Source organism: Meriones unguiculatus, chromosome 17 (assembly GCF_030254825.1).
Source record: "Meriones unguiculatus strain TT.TT164.6M chromosome 17, Bangor_MerUng_6.1, whole genome shotgun sequence".
Classification (NCBI taxonomy): domain Eukaryota; kingdom Metazoa; phylum Chordata; class Mammalia; order Rodentia; family Muridae; genus Meriones; species Meriones unguiculatus.
The window spans coordinates 24,547,860-24,571,174 of record NC_083364.1 but is presented as its reverse complement, the minus strand read 5'-3'; the positions used below and the strand labels follow the sequence as shown (position 1 = coordinate 24,571,174).

Here is a 23,315-nt window from a genome sequence, read left to right as displayed (position 1 = left end):
GCCTGGCTCTCTCCCTCAGTCTTTTTGCAGGCTGTTTTGAGTATCTGATTTGATGATGTTATCTCTGTCTGTTCCTATCTGGGTTTTTTTTGCTATGCAAAGCCTCACCTGAAGTGAAACTCTGCTCTGTCTGAGGCTCTTGATGGGGATCTCCAGTTGCCTGCCTCCACCTGGCTTCTTCAGTCTGTTTCTTCTAGGTGTTTGTTAGCCCGCAATTAATGGTCTTCACTCTCTGTTGGTAGGTGTTCTTTTACTTGGAAGTATCACCCAAGGAGTCTGTCTGCTCTGTCATGATCTCGACATATTCGGAACTCCAGCTAAATGGCTTTTAGGCTCAGTCTGTTTCTGCTGGATGTTTTGAGTACCTGACTTGATGTTTTGGTGCCTATGATCCTAATGATTGCTCTATCTATCTATCTATCTATCTATCTATCTATCTATCTATCTATCTATCATCTATTTACTATTTATCACCTATCTATTAATAATCTATTATTTGCTATCTGTACTTTTACTTTGGCTTGCTCTATACTTAATAAGCTCACTCATTCAAAACCAAAAATATGATTACCATAGATCATTCTGCGGACGGTACAGAATAGTGAACTCTATAATTCAAAACCTAAAGGAATGTTTGAGACGAAAGAAGATGCCAAGAAAATGCCACATGTTTGGAAACATTATGAATATTTTCTTTTGGTTTTTCAAGACGGTGCTTCTTTGCATAGCCTTGATACCCACCCTGTAGACTAGACTGACCTCAAACTCACAGAGACATGCCTGTTTCAGCCTCATGAGTGCTGAAATTAAAGATATGCACCACCATCACCCAGAAAATACTTTATTTCTTAATTGGCATGATAACCATTAAAAACTGATGGAAACCTAGGATCAACAAGAGCTTTTTATTCAAAAGGAAATTCCTGCATCTGCTTCTTATTTTAGAGAAATTGTCATCAAGCATCAAGAGTTCTAAGGAGTAGTTTTGTTTTTGTAGTATGAAGCCTTATAGGCAAAGCTCCAGGGACAGCATTTAATTTAGGGTCTCAGTCATGGTAGTTTCCCAAAGGCTGCTATGCTTGCCTAGCAAAACAATGAGTTTTAAAAGAGCCAGGCTGGGAGACAACATGGTTGTTAGTATATTTGGCTCAGAAATTAAGGTAGTTCAGTTAAATTTCAGTTAACTTTGGAATATATAAGTTTTTAATAACCACTGTTGGGTTTTAAAATAAAATTTATACTTTTTTATTGCTGTGCATGGTCTCAAATGCTCAGTGTGTGTCCACATGCACTCACACTCACACTCCATGGTGTTGTATGCACGCATGCGTGTGTGTGTGTGTGTGTGTGTGTAGGGCAGAGGGAAATGTTGGTTTTCTTTCCTTGCACCTTTATATGGGTTCCAGGGATGGAACTCAGGTTGCCAGGGTTGCTCAGCAACTGCCTTTACCCAGTGGTGCCAGACAGTGTTTTGACAGAAGTGGAAGTCGGAAGCCCTCAGCTGAATTCCATCCTTTAGCTTATCCTTTGCAGGCCGATTACTTTTCTTATGGCCCTAGCTTCCAATTTTGCTGTACTTCTGCAGCTTTGAGAATATCTCAATATTTCTTGAAGAATATCTACTGTTAATAATTTCTCTTCAACTTAGTTGTCTGGAAATGCTTCATCTCACTTTAAAATAAAATCCTTAACATTAGTTCAGGTGTTCTACTGATATTTCATTGGATTCAGTTTTTATGCTTTCTGTTGCAATCAGTGATTCTTTTTAAAATTTATTTGAAGTCACTGCATCTTTGTTAATTGGTTGCCTTTAAGATTTTCTCCTTATGTTTTATTTTCATCAGTTCGGTTATGATATGCTTGATAATGTTTTCCTTATTTTATTCCAGCTTGAATTTGCTAATTGCCATTTTTTTAAAATTAACTTTCAAAAGTTCTTAATCTGCTTTGGAAACTTTGTTTCTCGAAAATGCTCTTCTTCCTGTCTTTTGGGGACTTTCACTCACACGTCACATCATCTACATTTTGTTTTTTCCATTCTTCCTTCCTGTCTGTGGTTTCAGTTCACTGAGCCTATCTTTTTTTGTGTGTTCAGTCTGTTGTTAAGCAAATTTAGTGAGTTCTTAATTTCAGATTTTGGTATTTTCTACTCTTAAAATATTTTATACTCCAGAGTAGTGCTCTGTTGAAATAATGTATCTTCTAATGTATTCTGTGAACTTTTTCCTATGTTCTTTAACACATTGATGGAATTTATTTCAAAGTTGCTGTTTGATAACAATGGGTATACCTCTACATGTAAATTTGTTGATTATTTTAATTCTCTTGATTACGAGTCACTCTTTTCTATATCTAGAATTTGGGGTGACTAATATTTGTTATTCAGATCAACTGTTTATATTCTTTTTCAGACTTTGCTTATGTCTTCTGTCCTATTCATATACCGATACATTTTGTTAGGGTAAAGCCCATATTTTACTTGTTATTAGAGAGCTACTGAAGGTTTTTCATTTACTGTGTGTCTTTTAATCACTACAACAAGCATATAAGAAATAACACATATAAGTTACATTATGTCCATATAATGTACATTCACTTCTCCCATCAGTCCTTTATATAGGTACTGTTTTATTATTCCTGACTTACAAATAAAGAGAATTTACAACTATATGGCTTGTGTAATTACCCTTTTCCAAAGGCAAATATAACCACTATACAATATATAAATGAAAGGATTCAAAATTCAAATCTAGCCTAGGTTGCTTTTAGAAATTATCCTCTTAGCTTCATCTCTACTGGTGGAATTATTCTAATTCTAAGAGACAAAAACTGCATTTTAGAAAGGTGGCAGTGGCCATGCAGCAACTACAGGGAGCTGCGTGTGAATGCTTCACTGATGGGACTCTACCTTGGCAAGGCCTGAGGAAATCCCTTCCCTCTTGTGAGGGATGTACGGTGAATTTTGGTGGCCTCTATGCTTATTACCTAGGTTGAATGTGCTACAAGCTCTCCCTGCTTTTGCTATGCTCTGTTTCACGTTTGGTCCTGGGCAAGGCCAGGACCACGCAGGCTGAAAGCTCTGTGGATGATTCTATGTTTTTCTCAATATTCTTTTGATGGGTAAAACCCTCCTCCCCTCTCTTGGTCTCTATTGACCCTCCAGATGTGACCATTAATCCTGGGTATTTTGGGACATGTAATCAGGTCCCTACACATATGCATTGAGTAAGCCTGTGGCAGTTGTGGAGAGCAGTGGGTCCTGCTTCCATAACTTTTCTGAGGAAGATATGCCTGATCAACAGAGACTTAAAAAAAAAATGGGAAAACTATGTTTGATCAATAGAGACTTAAAAATTGTTCTTGGAAAGATATCAGAAATTGATAGGTGCATATCAGGAACAGTTGCTTGGTACAATGAGCATGTTTCTGTTTGCAATTATAAAAGTATTATGACAGGAGGGTGCTATTTGATGAATGGACTTTTACCTACAAATGGTTAACCTGTCTCTTACCTTGCATATCCATGTAACACTTTTACTGACTACTGGGTATGTGCTCATGTTCACAGGACATGCCTGGCTAGACATTTATTTTTAGCTTGCTGAAATTATGCTTTGTAGTGCAAAATAAAGTTGGGGGATGATTGCCCCAGTGGGAGGAGGGAAGAAGAAGGGAAACTATTGGAGGCTTTTTGTAATGAGGGGGCTTAGGTAGTGCTAATGCTATGATATTTTTTTTTTAAATAAAATAACCAAATGATGACACTGCTCAGACGAGCAGAGCCACTTGCTTAAAAGTCAACAGGTGGTCAGTGTCTTTACTTTGTGCTGATACCTGTGCCCCTGTCTCAAGCACTGAACCTTTGCAGCTGGAGCTGGTCTCCAGCAGAAAGGTTAGGTGATCTACCAGTATTTCAGAGTTAGAAAATAGCATGGGGGTTTGAGCCTTGGCATTCTATAACGCAAGCTGACTCTGTAGGCCATATTTATCTGTAGACAAGATAGGACTCCCATAGTAGATTAACTCATATTGAACAAAGAATTTAAAGTTACCAAATTTGAAGCAAATGTCAAAATGCATTTTGCCTTTTAAATGACAGTTCTAGTAATTATTAGGTTGTCTTCCTTATTTTGTTCTAAAACATGGCACTTTATTTTGTACCCCAATTTCCTCTACTCACAATAGTTCCCTGCTCGTTTCATTTTCTTCTAAAAAAAAACTTCCATACACTATATTTTGATCACGTTTATCTTTCCCCAATTTCTCCCAGATATTCTTCACCTCCCTACCCACCCAACCTGCTTGTTTCTAATCAGAGTGTCGACTTTTCAGCCCCTTTGCAGGTCTTGTCTGTTGGAGCTGGGATCTGAGGACATGAAAGAATGGTGTAGACAACCCTAATTCAGTTTCAGTGTACTTCTGTGCATGACTATAACAAAGAAATCAACGATCCAAGGACGATTGTTTGAATTCACGAAAACATGATTAGAAAAACATGTAAATAGAGGCCAGTAAGGACATACTAAGTATTAACAAAGCAGCCTTTCCTCAGAACTTTTTTGGGACAGACCAATTTAAGTACAGTTGCCTGGCACATACTATAGATCATACCTGGGAATGCACAAAATCAAGGCAGAAGGTCATATACAGATTTAGGGACCCTGACCAGACTGAGCTCTATAGCCACGAGCTGACATCCAACAAGAATAAACCTGTCTTATAGGTTAAATCTCAATGTTTGTCACAGGAGGCACAAGTCACATCCCAGAACCATCCAGGTAACTAACGGCACCTGATATAAAAGGCCGTCTGCCTTTTTTCCTGGGGCCTCTCTCACAGTTCCGTAAGGCATTGTTCACAGTGGGCCATTGTTCGGACCGTGTTCTGACATTAGAAAACATCTTTCTTTTCACAGACGGATGGAAGAATTTTTGTTATACACGATGTCACATGAGTCAGGTGACCACGGAGTAGTCAGGTAATTACCAAGTCACCTCCTCGTGGATGCAGCAGATGGCTGCTTGGGCACTTGATGTTGGTCAGACACACTGTTAAAAATCTCACTGTGTCGTAGCTGCCTCACAGGACTTCTGTGAAGGCACTGAGCTGTTCTCAGAACATCTTTAGGAAGACCACGGACATTTAAATAATTTTCTATCATAATAACATAAAGCCAGTATGAAACCAGGCACGGCGATACACACTTGTAGTCCCAGAACTTGGGAGGTTGGGCCAAGAGGACTGTACGTTTGCGGTGAGCCTGGGCTCACTTCAAAAGCAGTTAAGCCCAACTAATCAGTCAAGTTTGTGACAGAAAATAGGAAAAAAATTTTCTATAGATGAAAGAACATACATTTAAGCTGACCAGATGCCAGTCAATCTATGCTTGTTTCAAAACAAAACAACCACAAAAAAATAATACCAAACCAAACCAAACCAAACTCATAATTGAAAAATGAGCATGCGTTTCCTGCAAGAATGAGAGTGACTGTGCTTACATGCGTGTAGACAGGAAAGGAAGACTTGAAAACTCTCCATGTGGGTGTGGGAAAGTTCTTAGTGCCTCAGAGGACAGTCAGGAATTCATTCAGGAGTTACAGAGAGGGCTCTCACTCCATGCTGCACGGGGCTGTGGGGAGATCCTGGCTTGAATCAGAAGGCAGATGTAGCAACAGGGACCAGCAGAAGCCAGACTTTGGATTTCTGAGTAAAGTTGATTGACAGCAGGGGAAGGAGTTTAGGGCTGGATAGATTGAATAATTCCTTTGGACTTTGGATGCCTATCAGTGGTCTCTAGTCATCTGCTATCTGGCTGTAGATAGACTTAGAATGTGTATGTGTGTGTGTGTGTGTGTGTGTGTGTGTGTGTGTGTGTGTGTAGTGTGTGTATGTGTGCATGCACATGTGTGAGTGTGTGTAGTGTGTATACATTGTTAAGGAGAAGGTTGGGGTTGATTGGTTTGCATATGGAATGCATGTTCTCAACAGAGTCATTACCTGTCTCTAGGAAGGGCAGTCATTTATGCACAAATGCAAGAGTATAAATAGTACAGAGAAAAAAGTACAATTGTTCTTGTGATAAAAAGATAACAAATAAATATGCAGTCTATGGAGTATGGAACATTTGTATATTTTTTGGACAGGCTCTCACTTTGTAATCCAGGATGGCTTCAACTGAATACCTGATATTTCTGTCTCAACCTCTCATGTGCTTAGGATTACAAGTGTACACCACTGTGTTCAACCAAGCAAAAAAAATTCAGTAAATTTTTTTTTTTATTAATTACACTTTATTCACTTTGTATCCCCCCCACCATGGTTCCCACCCTCCTCCTGTCCCAATCCCTCCCTTCCTCCACCCTCTGCATGCATGCCCCTCCCCAAGTCCACTGATAGGGGAGGACTTCTTTTCCATGCAAAATTATTATGCTGTTTTCAGGTCCTTTATAGAATTTTCTAAAAAATTTTAAAAGCAAAAATAGCCTCTTGACTCTGTGTATAATAGAAGATGGAAAATGTCATGCTATGATTGCTCTGACTCTATTTTTGAAATCTCTTTTTAAATTTACATGGAGTAAAATTACTCTTTCTGAAAAGTGTTTCTCTTCCCGATTACACATAAAGCCTGTAGTATAAAAAGACGGCGGGGGAGAGGGGCACAGTAGAGATGGCTCAGAGGTTAAGAGCACTGGCTGCTTTTCCAGAGGACCTGGGTTCCATTCTCAGCACCCACAACTTTCTGTTAACTCCAGCTCCAGGGAATCCAACACACATTCATAGTTGCAGGCAAAACAGCAATGCACATAAAATAAAAATAAATAATCCATCATTAAAAAAATACACTTTCTGGTTTACAGTCTGAGCAAGTGCCTGGGGCAATTTAATAACCAAAATCAAGACACAGAGTGCTTCTGTAAACACCCATAGTCTTGTGTGGCTCTTTTGTAATCAGCCTCTTTTCTTCTTCCTTAATCCTAGCTGCCGCTAAGCAACTTGGCTCTCACCAGAAGCGGTGAATGGACCCTTTACCAAGCAACCCCTGAGCCTGGCTTTGTTGCTATTGTTATTCTTACCATGAAACGCTTTCGTGTTAATAGTTATTTCTTCTCATCACTGAGTATTATGCTATGTTAGAGAGGTTTTGGCTGATGCAGTCATCAGAGAAGGACATTTCAGTTCCTTCTGGCTTGTGGCGATTAAAAGCAAAGCTGCTACACACATTTACATGCAGGATTTGGTCAGGCCCTCGATAAGTATATGTTTAACAATATAAAAAAACCATTTTTCAAGATGGCTCTACTATTTTGCATTCCAGCTATGGTGTGTGAGAACTCAGGCTGCTTTAAATTCTCATGCTTTCACCCACCCACCCACCCACCCACCCACCCACACACACACACACACAAAGGTAATTTTTCTTTTTACAGATATAACTTATGTATATTATGGTAATAATTAGAAGTTCCCTAACTATTGATGCTGAATCCCTTTCATGTACTTTTTTTTCCATTTGCGTATCTTCTTTGGTGAAGTTTCTATCCAAATCTTTTCTCTCATTGGTTGTACTGTTTGTTTTATTACTGTTGAGTTTTGAGAGCTCCTTATACGCTCTAGATGTGAGGCATCATCAGATAGGTCACATGCATTCTCCCAGTTGTATCTATTTTCATTCTCTCAGCTTCTGCATAATGAACATTTTAAATTTAGATAGTGCTGTTCACCAACCATGGGATGTACATGTTTCAGAACTACATATATCTACCTGTGGAGACTGTGGCCTAAGATATTTTATGTTTTCCTTACTTCACAAGCCTTCCCTGATTGCCCAACACTTCTGAAAGCTACTAGGTGAGTTTTTCCACCTCAAGAAATTTTTTAGCTCTCTGGACACCAATAAATACCCTTCAATTAAATTCTGATACCATCTTCCTGGAGCTAACACCAGTGTATAAACTGTTGCCTTATAGAGTCAGTTACAGACCAGTAACTCCTACCTTTTTAACCTACTGTGGGCTATAGATTGTGGGGTTCTCATCATCCCCATTTTGGATTCTGTAATTTGATAGAAGATTTATGAAGCTCCAAGAGACAGTTTACTTAGCATATTCAAGTTTCTTATAAAAGATGCAGTTCCAGTTGTCCCAGGCAGGAGAATTGTAAAAGGCAAGATATGCAAGTTGGGGCCTGGAGCTTCCCTCCTTTCCCCAGGCAATCTACCTCCCAGAAAGTGGATGTCCTCACCAACTGAGTTCTTCCAGTCACCTTGCACAAGAGGTTTTGCAAGAGTTTTAATCTCCCCTTGCAGAGCTAGTGGGTGGGGCTGATGGTCTAAGACCCATCCTGAGGCTATTAGGGGCCTTCTCTAAATTACCCTACCAGCAGAAACTCTGGTATGACAGCAATGAGTTGATAGCGAATAACAAAAGATGCTCATCATTCAAGAAAGGCTTGGTCTAAGAAGCTTTTTGCCAGGAACTTAAGACAAAGAGTATTGTACTTTTCCTTTAGTCTATGATGCACTTGAGTTCATTTTTGTATAAAGTGGAAAGGGTATTTGTCAAGTGTTTCCTGGGTGTGAATATCCAGTTGTTCCAGCACCATTCATTAGAAATTCAATTATCTCTTCATTGCGCCGACTTTGTACTTTTGTCAAAAGTCACGTTAGCATTTCTCACGGCTCTAAAATGGAGTGTGTATGTTGGGAGAGTCAGCACAAGGTTTGAGAGTCTCTGAGTTAGACAACCCACACTGTACCCAGATCAGGACTGCTATAGCAGAGTACAGAAAGTTCAATTTAAAATTTTCTCTCAACATGTGGGTGTTTGTTCATCAGCAGAATTGCTAGTGTATAAAAACCTACTCTTTGTTACTTCCACATCTCTGTGGGAAGTGAGTTTGGAACACATCAGCAGGATTGTTAGGGCCACACAAACAGCAAGCATCAAGATTGAACTTAGAATCCCCAATACCTATTGCCAGTGGTCTTATCAGCTCTCTTGTAATTCCAGCACTCAGAGGGTGGAGAGAGTAAGCTGCCCAGTTAGACTATTGGTGGGCTCAATGGAGAGATCCTGCCTCAATGAGTAAGATGAAGAGTTATGGAGGCATACTCCCACCTCCATATCTCTATCCAAAGTGAGTTTGGGTTACATCAGTATCCGTCATAGGTGTGCATCAGTCTGGCAGTTCTTTGTATCAGTTCTGTGTCAATTTTGTGTATCTCTAGGTACTATCACTTTATTTTGATATTCTCCAGACACCTTTTATTAAGATTGTTATTGTGTAGCCACAACACTTTTTTTTTTTTTTTTAATGACTGAAATATATACCATAGTTTGGGAATGTTGGAAAATTTCCCTATGGTAAACTTTAAGTCGCCTGTAGCTGGGCTTCATGGTACAGGTCGCCATGTGGTTACAGCTGTGTCCATATGGACATGGGTATTCCATATGCCAAATGAAAGAAAAAGGAAGAAGATCTAAAAATCTCTGCTGGATAGGGTAGCCGGTTTTTAAAAATGTGAATGCTTGATAGGCAAAAGCTAAAGTATGATTTAATAAAGGTAGAACTTAGATTAGATACTTTTTATTTCCCTTATAGTCACATTAAACTCTCCTTAACCTTCATGGAAACATTGAAACAAACAAACAAACAAAAACAAACAAACAAACAAAAAAACGAGCTGACATAGGAACTGGGGAAACTTTGGAGTATCTTCATACTTTCAAGACAAATCATCATGTTGTATCATTTTATGGGTGCTCTCTATGTGTTTGTGTGCTCTTGTCTGTTTGCATTTGTATGTGTGAGTCTCTGTGAGTGCCTTTCTTTGCTTTTCAAAAGACAAATGGCCCAATCGGATTATGTCAGAGGCAGTCCCTCTTCCCATTACTATGTAACCCACTTGGACACTAAACTGCCATGGGCTACATCTGTGCAGGGGTTCTAGGTTATCTCCATGCATGGTACTTGGTTGGAGTATGAGTCTCTGGGAAGACCCCTGTGTTCAAATTTTCTGGTTTTGTTGCTCTTCTTCTGACACAATCTGATTGGCCTGCTCTTTGATCACCTCCCCATGAGGGGGGAGCAGCCTTACCAGGCCACAGAAGATGACAATGCAGCCACTCCTGATGAGATCTGATAGACTAAGATCAGAAGGAAGGAGAGGAGGACCTCCCCTATCAGTGGACTTAGGGAGGGGCATGCATGAAGAAGGGGGAGGGAGGGTGGAATCGAGAGGGGAAGAGGGAGGAGCTTATGGGGGGATACAAAGTGAATAAAATGTAATTAATAAAAAAAAATAAGGACAAAAAAAAAGACAAATGGGTTTCTGGGAGTTGAATGCCTGACCTTGAGAAAGTTTGGATTTTCCAGCTACAGGCTGGGATGAGTAGGTTAAAGTCCAAGTTCCCTCTGATGACTACCATGCTGCTTGCCTTCTCTTGTGGAGGCTTGGGGAGTTGACCTTGAATGAACCATTTCCCTGTGCCTCAGAGACCCTCCTTGATCTTGAATGAATCATAGACATTGACATCTCATAAAACTCACCAGATCATTCCAGGACACAGACAAGTTGAAACACAGGAAATCAGCAGAAGTTGTGTCTTAGATATCATCGCCTACTTAACTGTCCGATCTTGAGGAAACTAGCAGCTTCGCTGAGCTTTTGCTAAGCAGTTCTTGATGAGAAAAGTGTCAGTGTCTTTATGTTATTTTTGCACCTGTAACTTGGCTTGTTCGAGATGTCTAGTGGGCCAGAAGCAAGGATCTGCTAAACAGTTTACAATTTAAAAACTATCTCACAGCAAAACCAGTTCCAGCACAATGTGAATGGTACCAGTGTCAGGAAAGCCTGGAGTGGCAAAAGCTTCATTACAGTTTGGTGTGGTGAGGAAGCCATACGTTGTCGGTGGCAGGTCTTGAGGTATAGAACATTAAATTTCCCTACTGAGACGTGTCATTTGTTACATAAACTACAAAAATCAGTACTATGGAGGACAAAGAGAGAAGGAAACTCAGTGCTGGGGTCTAGTGTTGGCATGCTGAGCCTCTCAGTGTGAGAGCCGAGTTTGATAGCAGTATTAATTGAGGAAATGAACACTCTACCCTCACAAATAGGATTTATGTCTCATAAAAGAAGCTGAAGGAAACTGTTGAAAAGCATGCTTTACCAGACATTGAACCTGCAAAAACAAACAAACAAAAAAACCAACCAACCCAACAAACAAACCTCACTTTTTTGTTTCTTGGCCTTAGATACAAATTTTTGTTGTTTATAATTTTTTTTTTTTTTTTACTCCAAGGTGTTTTGATTATCACAATCTAAAGGATTAAGATGCCAAAAAATTATTTTATATGAAGTTCCATCCACCTTCCCATTCTCCCAGACACACCCTTAGTAACCCATTCTTGGTTTTCTAAGCAAAATCCGGCTTTCTCCATCTCCATGATGATAACTTGTATTGTCATGGTTTTCTTTGTACCTTGTGTTTTTGGAAAAATTTGCCTGGCATTCAGTAATGATGCTTTAGAACACATTTAATTAGAATTCACCTAGTTATTTTTTGTGCCTGTGTTGGGGTGGGGGAGAGGAGAGAGAGACAGAGACAGAGTTCTCTCTCTTTCTTTCTCTCTCTCTCTTTGTGTAATATGTATATTGTGGGTATAAATCTGTGATGCCTGGAGGCCAGAAAAGGGTATCAATTATCTTCAGCTATTGCTGTTCATATTGTTTCTTTGAGAATTATTTTTGGGCTGTTTATGGAGTTCCCATTCTTTGGTTAGGCTGGCAACCAGAAAGCCCTATCAATCCTCATGTCTTCACCTTGTTGTGCTGGGTTGTTGTCCTATGAAAAACAAGGCTCAGCTTTCATGTGGTACTGGGATCTAAATTCTGGTCCTCCTGCTTATGGAGCAAACATTTTAATCTCTGAATCACTGGTCCCACTCCCTGCAATATTTCCCATCGCAATGTTCTGTGGATTCTTTTTAAATAAGGAAATTTAGGAATTAAACAGACATTAACTCCCTCTAATGAGTTCATTTACTTCAAGCTATATATTCAAACTATTGATTTCTTAGTGTTCCATTGAACTCTAAGAAAAGTGAAGCTTTCCTCCAAATGGAAGAAAGAGTTTATTCTGCATTATGGCTTTAGAGGGGGAGTCTATAAGGACTGGGAAGACATGACAGCAAGCAACAGAAGCAGAAAACTGAGCATTTTCAACTACAAACAGAAAAAACAGAGAGTAAGCTGGAAGTAGAACAAAGCTATAAAATCTTAAAGCCCATCTCCGGTTAGGTACTTCCTCCAGTGGAGCTGCACCTCAGCAAGTGAGAAGTGATTAAATGCCCGAGCCTTTGGGGAACATTTTTCACTCAAAACACCACATTAATTTTTCTGCCTATCTTGGTAACTTTTTCCTCAGTGTGTAGATTTCGTCTTCTGGTTTGTGTTGTCTTTCGAGTAATATATATATATATATATATATATATATATATATATTATCAGAACCTTTTGAATCATGACATTTAACATTTAATCTGTTTGGTACTCTTGAGTTCAGTAGGATTTTACAAGCCATGTTGTCTTGCTTTTCACGTCAAATAAATCTCTGTGTTGTACTTGTTGATTTGAAGGCCTCTTTTGGGATTGTGGGAGAGATCTTCTAATTGAGTAGCTACTCTTGTAGGTTTCCTCTGTCTCCAGAGCCATTCAACAAGGAGACAAACTGATGTCTCAGCAATGCTATAGACCAAGAACAGCTGCACATATCACACAGACACCGATCTCAGTTAGATATGGATGACTTATTATACGTGCACCCCAAGACTGATCATGATCAGGGACACAGTGAACTCGGGAGCCAAACTGTGATGCTGAGTCATTTTTAAAGTGAGTTTTTAAAGGAGAAAACCACAACCAAGCAGAAAGAATCAATTCTATTCCAGGCACATTGTTCCCAGGTAGCTAGACAAAGCATTTCAGCTGACCTTTAAGGTGATTGGCTGGGATACAGGGTAGAGGAACTTGGGGACTCTCTAGTTCCCTCTCTTGGGGGGTCTGGTAACTTTCTAGCTCCTTACCATTCCCATGAGAAAAGAACATGGCAGGGTATTGTGGTTTAACTCAAGTAGAACATCTAATATTATTCTATTCTAAGCAACATGTATTGAATTGTACACTAGGGAAGACAAAATGGCTGTCCTTATGTTAGGCAGTAAGGCCTGGATATGTCTGGAAAAGTATCAGTCTTGGTGGGCCTCAACAAGTGACAATGTCAAACATACAAGATACAGAAACACACCTAAGTCAATGGTAACTGACTTATCACCAATGAATGTAGAACTGAAGTTTTCTATGACGTTAATAAATACATGGGTAAATATGGAAGTAGTAAACAAAAGAGATAGGGAGGAGAGTTGGGGAAAGGAAAGAAACAAGAATAATAAGTTAAAGGAGAAAGAAGAGCAGAGGAGAATGTTTTAGAGGAGAAAAGAGCAAGAGATTAGAAAAAGTTAACAAAAGAATGGATATCATAAGTTTAAAAATGGTGAAAAAAAATGAACGATGCATTGTAAACTGACATTTTTGGGTAGGGGGGTGTCTTTGATAATTGGACATTGCCGGTTGTACCCAATAAGGTAAGCCTTAGTTGAACTTGCGAACTTTTGTCTTTCTGGTGATTTGTGATGTTGCTGAGCCTATCTTGGACAAATGCCTGACATTTGTCAGAGCTGCTTTCACAGTGGCTGTTTTTCAGTTTTGTATCCTATGAGCAGGGCAAGCTCTCGCTCAAGCCCGGGACTCCTCAGATTGTAACCCTGGAACAGTAGCTTTAGCTGGAGGCTATCTCCCAAGTGTGTTAAGAATTTGGCAAGCAACCACAGTACTATATCGATACATAAGGAGGACCTGTCTTCATCCCTTAAAGACCTTTTCAGTATTAGTCACTCTGGGCATTATCAACGTCCTGGGAACTGCAGAGTTTCCAGGCTCATATAGGCACTACTGGCAGACAGTGGTTCTGGAGTTTTATCTGTCTGTTGTCCTCTCAGAGCTACCAAACCTCAGATATCAAATTCTTGGTTGATGAGATCTGTTCCTGGCTGCAGAGGGAGGTCCTAAGACTGTTTCCTGTTCCCTACACACTTAGGTTTGTAAGAGTCTGGCTCTCCTTTTTTTCTCTCTGAATATTTCCTCTTCCGAGGCTATGATAGGTCAAAGTTAGTTTTGCCAAATTTGGATGTTCCCTGATCTTGGGTCCTTAGGGTAGCTCAATTTGTAACAGTTCTTTCTCATGGTGGCTCTGCCTTCCACGTCATAATGAGATTTCTCTCCAACACTGACCCATCTTCCGAAATAATCACTGTCTTACCAAAACTTACAACTGGATTTGAGGGCTGTGAGGCCTGCCAGCTTGTCCTGAGAGTAGGACTGCTTGACCTTTGTCTGGGTTACTTTTTGGAAGTGGCTTCTATGTCTATAACCTCTGTCAGGCAACGTGTAGCTGGGGCTGTGTTTAGCTAACTTTTGTATCGTGCATCTTTTATTGTGTGTATGCTCTTTTCTGGTATCCTTTCATTTCCTTCATGGATTGCCAAAGCCGTTACTCTACTTCTTCCTTTGAGGTATAGTCTATTGTTTTCATGCTCAGGTAGCACTTATGCTATTATTGCAAGACTGAGGTTACTAAGCAAAGCTCTCTCTCAAAAGAAAGAACAGGAAGGAAACAGACCTATGTGGACACACACACACACACACACACACACACACACACACACACACACAGATAATACTTAGTGTGGAACCATGCTTTTACTTTCTTCTTGAAAGATTATTATCTCAAATGATGCAACACAAAAGGGTTTTAGCCGGCCTTGACACATGTTTCACCTGTATCTCCAACCATGACAATTTGAGAACAAGTTTTATAAGGTTCTTACTAGTAGGATTTTCTTTTCGGTAAAAGCTTCTGCTTTCAGTTTCTTCACGCAAGCTTTAGAATTGGGTTCTCCTCTTCTCACTCATCCAGTTCCCTCTTTGTGTCCTTGTTTCTTCACAAACTCCTTCTCCCCATCTTTTCAGTAGTTCAGCAGAGTTTTAGAATTCCGGTTTACTTTTGGTATTCATGCCATTTCAGTGGTGCTCACCTTTGCTTTTGACAGATAATCTGTGGGATGCAATTCTAATATTCTATTTTCAAAATTATTCTCAAAGGTAGCACAAACACACAGAGAAAGAGAGAGAGAGAAGGAGGGAGGGATAGAGAAAGAAAGAAAGAAAGAAAAAGAGAGAAAGTTTGAGTTTTCTAGTTCTCTTAGAGAATAAGAAGCTGTGACTCTACATAGGGTTTTTTTTTTTTTTTTGGTATTCTAATCTGTCTTGTGGTGAAACTTTCCCTTTCTAGTTTATTAGAAGAGCAAGCAGACTTTACCATAATTGGAGACAGTCTGAAGCATGTGGAACAACTTAAAAAGCAGAGACAATTGGAGGAAAAGGGACAGGTGGTATTGTGATGCTGTCTTGAAGTAGCCACTAATGTATAGAGTTGCTAATGTATAGAGGGGACAAAGGAGGCTCATGGGGTGTCAAGAACTCTTGTGCTGCTCTCAATGGTGTCAGTTACCAAATCGGAAATAGTAACAGTTGGTGAATTACTTACCAAACCAAAGAACATCAATCACCTTAGATTTTTGACCCAAAGTACCACAAACATGGATAGTGGAAAGCAGAGAAACCAGAGTAATTACAGCAAATCTTTAGGTTGGAAAAACTGGCTGACATAGATCAGTTGCTACACAGAACTGGCAAACACTTTCTCTTTTCTCATGCCCTAAGAGTTGTAAGCATAAAATTCGTAGAAAATACGGATTTTTACCATTTGTATAACAGAATTAAATAACTTTCCAGTCTATGTACACAGAAATACCTTAAGTTCAGCGTGGCCCTGTCTATATTTTGGGGCCACTAGTCTGCACTTGTAATGTCCGCATCAATCATTTGAGGATTGTCTTTGAATGCTGACTCTGGTTCCATGGTAGGAACTGAGATGCAATATTTTTAATGCTCCTGTGACATCTCTGCTCCTGGCTAGTGGATCCCACATTAATGAGCAAATCTCTGCTACTAGAAAACTGTCATTGAGGAAGCTGCCTCAGAGTGTTTTAAAAAGGAAGTCTCAAGAAGACGAGGTGCCTAGGAGACCAGAATATTAAAGAAACTTACTAAGGAAAATAAGAAGAGACTTTTTTTTTTCTTAGAAAGAGATGATTCCTGTTTCTTAATTTGTAATAAACTAAGTCTACAAGGGCTTAGAATATTGCTAGGAAGATTTATAGTCAGGGAATAAAATTTTAGCCTTTTATTGTTGGTATGGCCCTTAGGGAATATTTCTTCATTCCCTTTTTCTGGTACAGAGCACTGCGTTTGCAAAGTGATTCCCCTCATAATCTAAATAGGTATGAATCCTTTGTAAGGAACTTAAAATTAGGACTATGACACCTCACTGTCCACTGAAGACCTATGCTGTGCCTCCCGGGAGTATAATTATGCCATCAATTTAGTTCCCAAGATAGTTACAGGGAAAGTGTTAATGGCTTAATGACACAGGAGCAGAAACAGACTCGGCATTTGTGAAGTCAACCCGTCTCCAGTGTTGGTGAGAATCGCGGAGTGACTGGTTGTAACTGCAGATTCCCCAGTGCACCACTGCAGGGAATTAGATTCAGCAGATCTCAGACGATGTCAAGAAATCTGTGCGTCCCTATGACCTGGGGACTGTTGGCGCCGGTGGTGCAGGGGTGACAGATACCGAGAGCGCCTGGGATAACCTTGGGGCTTGCAGGTCCAACCTCCGAGGCCAGTTTCTGCTCAGCATACGAAGTGGCTGGCTTCTGGAGCGCGTTGTTGAGCCATGAGTCAGCATGCTCCCTTCTCCAGCTGTTTCTGCCACAGGGTTGGGACGGGCACCTAGGCAGTTTCCACCATTCCACTGCCAAAGAGAAGATTTTAATGTCAATGAAATACAGTTGTTCTAGAAACAAACCAGTGGCCCCCAGCCAGCCACTGGTGCTGAGCTGGCTAGAGGATCAGCTGTTGTTTTCCTAACTCCAATTCTCTCTATTGTCACCGAGAGGATTCCAGCTTACTGTTTTCTGCAGATCTAGGCATCACATGGTAAGAGAATGTTTCACTGTATGTACTGAAGCATGGCATATTAGGTTGAAAATCCAAAACAGGTCTTTTGAACCCCACTAAAGCACTTGAATCAAAGAGGAAAGGTAGGAAGGGGGAGGAGAAAGTTAACCACAGAGCCTATACATCCTGCTCCCACTCCTGTCCTAAACAGTAAAAATCATTAGCTCAAAAACATTACTGTTTCACCATTCTAAGTGTGGTAAAAATTCATTATAACTAATTTAGAAAAACAAGCACAAACATTTTTCTTGCTTATACTTTTCCCAGTTAGAAATAATCGCTTCAGAGTTATAATCTTTTTTTTTTTTTCCTCCAATTTGAGAATCCTTTTTGTATGGCTGGAAAGAGCCTCAGTGGTTAAGAGCACTTGCTTCTCTCACAAGGAACTCAGGTTTGATTCCCACCACCCATGTCTGGTGGGTCCCAACTGTCTGTAACCCCAGTCCCAGGGGATCCTACCCCTTCTCTCGCCTTCACAGGCATTGCATGCACATGACACACACACACACAGGCAACACATTCATACACCTAAAATGAAAAAAACAAACAAAAACTTTAGTTGTTCTCTTCGGAGTTCTTTTACATTGCTTTTCAAGACACAGAATAAACACAGATGTTTTTCTCCTGTCTCCTACTCTTCCTCTTTCTTTGTGCATGTGTGTGTGTATGTGTGTGTGTGTGTGTGTGTGTGTTACTGGGGCTTGAACTCAGGGCCTTACACATGCTAGGCAAGTGCTTTATTACTGAGATACACCTCCAGTGTTTTTATTATTATATTACTATTATTATTGAAACAATTTCACTCAGTTGCCCAGGAAAGCCTTGAACTTACGATCTGCTTTTCTAACCTTCTAAGTAACTGGGATAACAGATCTGAGCTTCTAGGCTTAGACACAATTTTTTTTTTGTTTTTTTTCATACAAATATTCAAAAAGTCTAAGGTCCCTATCTTTCTGTTCAAGTGTTTTAGTGGAGCTCAAGAGAGCAAAAGAAAACAACTCTTTTAAAGCACTAATGTTTTAGAATGCATCATTTATCTGATTTCACCCTCATATCCAGAATACTGAAATATTACTCTTCTGAGTTACACAGATTTCATCCCAAAGGAAGACAAATGACAATTAATGCAGTTGCGTATAACCTGGAAACCTGAAGTGGAAAATGGTGTTTTCGTTCAAAAGGAACATTCCTTCCACAGTGAGTAACATATGGATCAGCTCTAACTGTCTAATGAACTAGCCTGTATTTTATGAACAGTTTGGATACCTAGCAGGTAAGCTTCTAAAACTATCAACTGCATTTCTCTATGGCAGACCAAGTCTTAGAAATATTTCTTTCTCCTCCTGGAGATGTAGCAGCTACATTCTTAGGTAAAGATAAGAATGCATGATTCATTTTCCTGATTTAATGATTTCTCTGAGAAGTATGCACATGTAGGATTGGTCTGGGTATGTCTACATCATTGTCTTATTGACAGTGATTAGACCCCTATATTTGTCCAATAGAATGCATCTATCTATTTAATACCTATCTCTCTTTGTCTCTCTCTCTCTTGCTCTCTGTCTCTCTAAATGGAATTTATTAGAGTGGCTTGCAGGCTGTGGTCTGACTTATTTGGGTTTGGCTCTGTGTGAGCAGCTGTGTAGTTGGGTCCATTAGTGTATCAGGGCTTGCTTCTCAGGCCTAGCTCTTATCAGAGCTGCCTTGTGGCAAGCACTTATCTTACAGGCATTGCATCAGTCTATAGTCACAAGAAGTGGTTTTTAAGGTAGACAAACTTGTTTCACTTATGCTTCTAACAAGAGGGGAGCCCCTGAAGTTCTGGTATACAGGAAATTCAGAAGATCAGAAACACAGAAACAATCAGAAGATCAGAAAGCTGTTTTTGATTGTGGTGTGCTAGGCATCTTTTTACTGCTGTGTGAAAACATTCAATAAAACATAAGAAATGTGGAAATCATAGCCATAATGTAAGTGTGTCATGATCTGCTCAGTGTCACAGTTAGCTGGACAGCCAGTGAATCCTGGAAGCTGTCCCAGACAAGCTTGTTGACGAGTTCTCAGAACATGCCAGAGCCCTGAGATTCCTGGGTTCCACCAGGGGCCACGAGAGATACCAATTAAAGAGTGGGGTTCAGGAATCTGAATTAACTTTCATGCATGGTGACAAGAGTGCATCTGATACACAGACCACACTGAGACAACACAGCACTGCAGGTCATGCTCACAGGCTCTGATAACTTAGGAGAAAGGGAGGCAGAGCAAATTGGACTTGGAACTCTTAGGTCGGTGTAGATCAACACAGAAGTGATTATATGTGACTGATGAGCTGCCTGCTGAGCTTACAGGGAGACAAGAAATGGTGATTACATGAAGCCATGAGACTGTATTTTCCTCGAGGGAGACAAATAAGAAGAGTGGTAGAATCATTTGGCCAGCACACATCATGATATTTTAAACAGAAGAATTACAGACTTAGAGATAATTGTTAAAATATGCAGTCAATTGTTTAAGATGACAAAAATATCACAAGTAGGTTTGAGGATTAGTCTAACCCATCAAGAATTATTTAAACAGCAAGAAAACTGAAGTAATTTCTAACAACATAATTTCTAACAACATAATTTCCAATGGGAACATTAAGACCTTAGGTATGAGACTCTCTGTGGAAAATATAATATAGACAAATTATGCATTCGATACCTATTCTTTTCTGTTTCTCAAATCATTCCCCATTTCTCAAACACTTAGGCTGAATTATTCCTGTTCTTCAAATCTTCCCTTCATCTACTAAATATCTCCACAGAGTCCTTTCCCCTGACTTTCCCCCTGGAAGCCCTCACCCCACTCCCCTGCTGAAGCTCACTGGGACCAGTGATAGGAAGGGTCTGCTTGAACAGGTTTCTAACAATACAAGGGATACTGCCTACTTGTCTTTGGAAACACAGCGTCATTGCCCAGTTTTCCAATGAATCCTTCAGCAGTGGCCCAAGCAAATGGAAAGTTGGAAAAGGAAGGCTAGCGTGGACTGTTTAAAAGGACTAATATCGCTAACTAGTCAGCTGGGAATCTGCTCCCAAAACAGATGCACTGAGAAGTTTCTACACCGAGCCTGGGAGAGCAAGAAGACCATTGAAAGTACTGTGAGAGAAAGGAGAGAAATTAAAGAGGAGAGGAAAGGAGAGGGGAGAGAGAGAGAGCAAAAGAAAGATGTAGCTGGAGAAGGAGGAAGAGATGATGTTGCCACAACCCCATCCCAAGACTCCACCCTCAACTCTCCCACCTCCCCAACCCCTCCACCCCCACTCCTGCCAGCAATCCTGGCAGTGTAAGGAGGATCTTCCTCCCCATGTCCCTCCTCCTCTTTCTGAGCTCACCCTTCCCTCCTCAATCTCCTTTAACAGGATTTTTCTGTATAATTTAGGCCAGCCTTGTTGGTATCCATAAGCAGGCACTCTATGGTTAGAAATGAGGATCTTTTCATTACAAGCTACAGCTTGGGCTCACACACACCACTGAAGCTGTCTGAGCTGAGAGCCTTGAGTTCAGCTTATTTGGGTGATTTAAAGAGTCTGGTCCCTCCCAGCGTTCCCAAAGCAGGGGATTCCTGCCTGGCAAGCATCTATTGGTTGAAACAGAAAAGGGGATGTTGCATTTTAAACTGATTGGCTACAGGAAGGCCCCCCCAACCGTTAATTGTCTACCTTCACTTGTTTTGGTTGCCCTAGGGAAGAGGGGCTGGTTTCCTAGCAACTTTATCTCTAGTGGGCAGGAAAGAATGCAGTAAGGCTAGTTCTTCCCCTCAGGGCATTAAGGCTAGTTCTTCCCCTATGGTGGCTGGACATATTTCCATTTGCTGGCCTCTGTTCTTTCTTGTGCTTTAAACTTTAAAACAATGCCCACTGATTTTTAATTATTTGCTCTCTGAGCATCTCTATGGCCAGCCCCAAGAGACCTGGCAAACGGGGTATCAGGCATCTGTGAACCTACAGATCACCTGAATCCACTTGCACATGCTCTGGGTCACCTTACAAGAGAACTCGTACCACCTCCAATCTCTCTCTCTCCTGCCCTGCCTAGAGATGGTCTCTGTGACCCCTTCCCACTTCCCTAATAAACCTCCCACATGGAACCAGTCATATGGCATGATTTGTGTAACATTGTAACTGCTGTGTAACTTTGCTGCACAGTCCTAACGTGCCTCCTACTCCTGCCTCAGCCTCCCATACTGGACGATAGGTGTGCGCTAGTACACTCTGATCCTTGTCTTCTTTTAAATGGATTATCTTGGGTATTTTCTCACAGTGGTGGAAATGAGCTGACATGAAGAGGCCTCTTCTTTTCTTCCTCACTATCCTCCCATGTGCACCACTTGGAAGAGGAAAATCTAATAATTGTTCAAAGCTTCTTAGTCAGCCTACCTTTCCACCTTATTTCTCATTTTCTTAGTTTCTTTACATAGCTGATAGTTTGTTACAAGTGCAAGAAAATGCTTAAGCTTTCACATTCAATTACCATTGTTTGGACCTGGAACAAAGAATTAGTTGTAGTTGCTCCTGTTTTTAGGAATGATGATAATATAAGTTTTCCTTTGCAAGTGAATGTCAGTTGTACAAAGCTTCCTGGTGAGGCTCGGGAGCTCATCTCCACATTTGTTTGCTTTCTAAAGAGAGAAAGAAAGGACCTGGAGTTTGGTGGGTAGGGAGGTACAGAGGATCTGGGAGGATTATATTGTATATAAATTTTTTTTCAATTAAAAATAGTATGGACAGTTATTTTACCTTAAGCTAGCCTGTACCATTGAGCTACAGCTGGGAGTGTTTTCTACACATTCCTAGCACCATACAGTAGCATTACTGAGCAAGAGGGAGAAACTAATTTTATTCATTAAAGGTTAATATTTCTTTTTTAGGGAAGGAAAACTGATTTTAATAACCAACTGAAAGTTAGCTACTGATAGTTCTCAAAATATACATTTAAAAAATTGATAGGTTCTTCGTAGAAATTAAAATAAAAGACTTTACAAAATTCTGTCAGGCTAGGACATATCTTTTTTATTTTTAAAAAATTGTTTTTGTTTTATTTTAAATCATATATTTCTTCCATGTATAGGAGAGACAGAACATTCAAATTTTATAAGCCTGTTGAGAAGACATAGGAAACAGTATTTGGCCGTGCTGCTGAAGCTGTCCCTGGTTTGGTGTCTCCTTCAAACAGGAAAGAGGCTGTGGTGGAGTTGGGGTTGAGGGAAATGACTGTGCAGAGCTGACCCAGCCCACCCTCATGGCTATCCTTTTTTCCTGAGGACAAAATGACCTAAAGGCCCCATCCTACCTCACTGGCCTCCTACAGGGGTTATTTATGAACTGCTTCCCTCTTGTAACACCAGTTGGCTGAACATCCTGTCCTCCTTCAGTGTACCCTAGAAGCAACTCTAAGTTAGATGACTGGAGAGATGTACATAGGATTTCACAAGGAAGTACTGTTGCTGTGCTTTGGGGCAGTATCATTTCATGATGCAGAGAAGCTTAAGAACGGCTACCAGAGAAAGCAAGCATCACCTGTGGTTTGTCTGTGGCCAGTTTTCTTGCTCTACTAAATAAGCAAGCTTTTACTTAAGTATACTCTCTTCCTCTGAACAACTTTAGGAAATTTAAAGTTTCCCCATGCATCTGCTATTCAATTTTAATCTCAAAATTAATGGTACCCATCATGGCGTTTTATATTGTAAGCAGATGGAATTTTCATGGGCATTTTGATACATCTTTCACCCTGTCCAGAAGACTGAAATATCTGAAATAGTGAGAAATATAAGCAGCTACTTTCTTGTGCTTGCTGAGCATTTGGCAGCATTTCACTTTATCCTCACAAGGTAGGTGTTAAAGAGAAGCCGCAAGGTTTACCCTTTGAACTTTTCCTTGTACAAAGCATGTTAACACATTACCTCTAATCCACTGTACCAGTCCAATGACATGAAGGTGCTATTTTAAAGATAAGACAGCTAAGCTACATAATTCTTGCCCAAAACTATTATTTTTTTTAAAGATTTTAATAGATATATTTCCAAAGAAGAAATTCAAACAACCAGCAAATGTCGTAAGTATGCTCATAAGGA

At 40.2% G+C, this 23,315-nt stretch overlaps 1 protein-coding gene across 1 annotated transcript in view; it reads right to left on the bottom strand.

Moving 5' to 3' along the window:
- Positions 1-14,808: 14,808 nt before the first annotated feature.
- The window catches only part of B3gnt5 (UDP-GlcNAc:betaGal beta-1,3-N-acetylglucosaminyltransferase 5), a 36,518-nt gene continuing 28,011 nt past the window's right edge, over positions 14,809-23,315 (bottom strand). Inside the window, exon 4 of the transcript XR_009586878.1 lies at positions 14,809-16,994. The gene's annotated coding sequence lies outside the window, so the exon portion shown is untranslated. The remainder of the gene's footprint in view (positions 16,995-23,315) is intronic.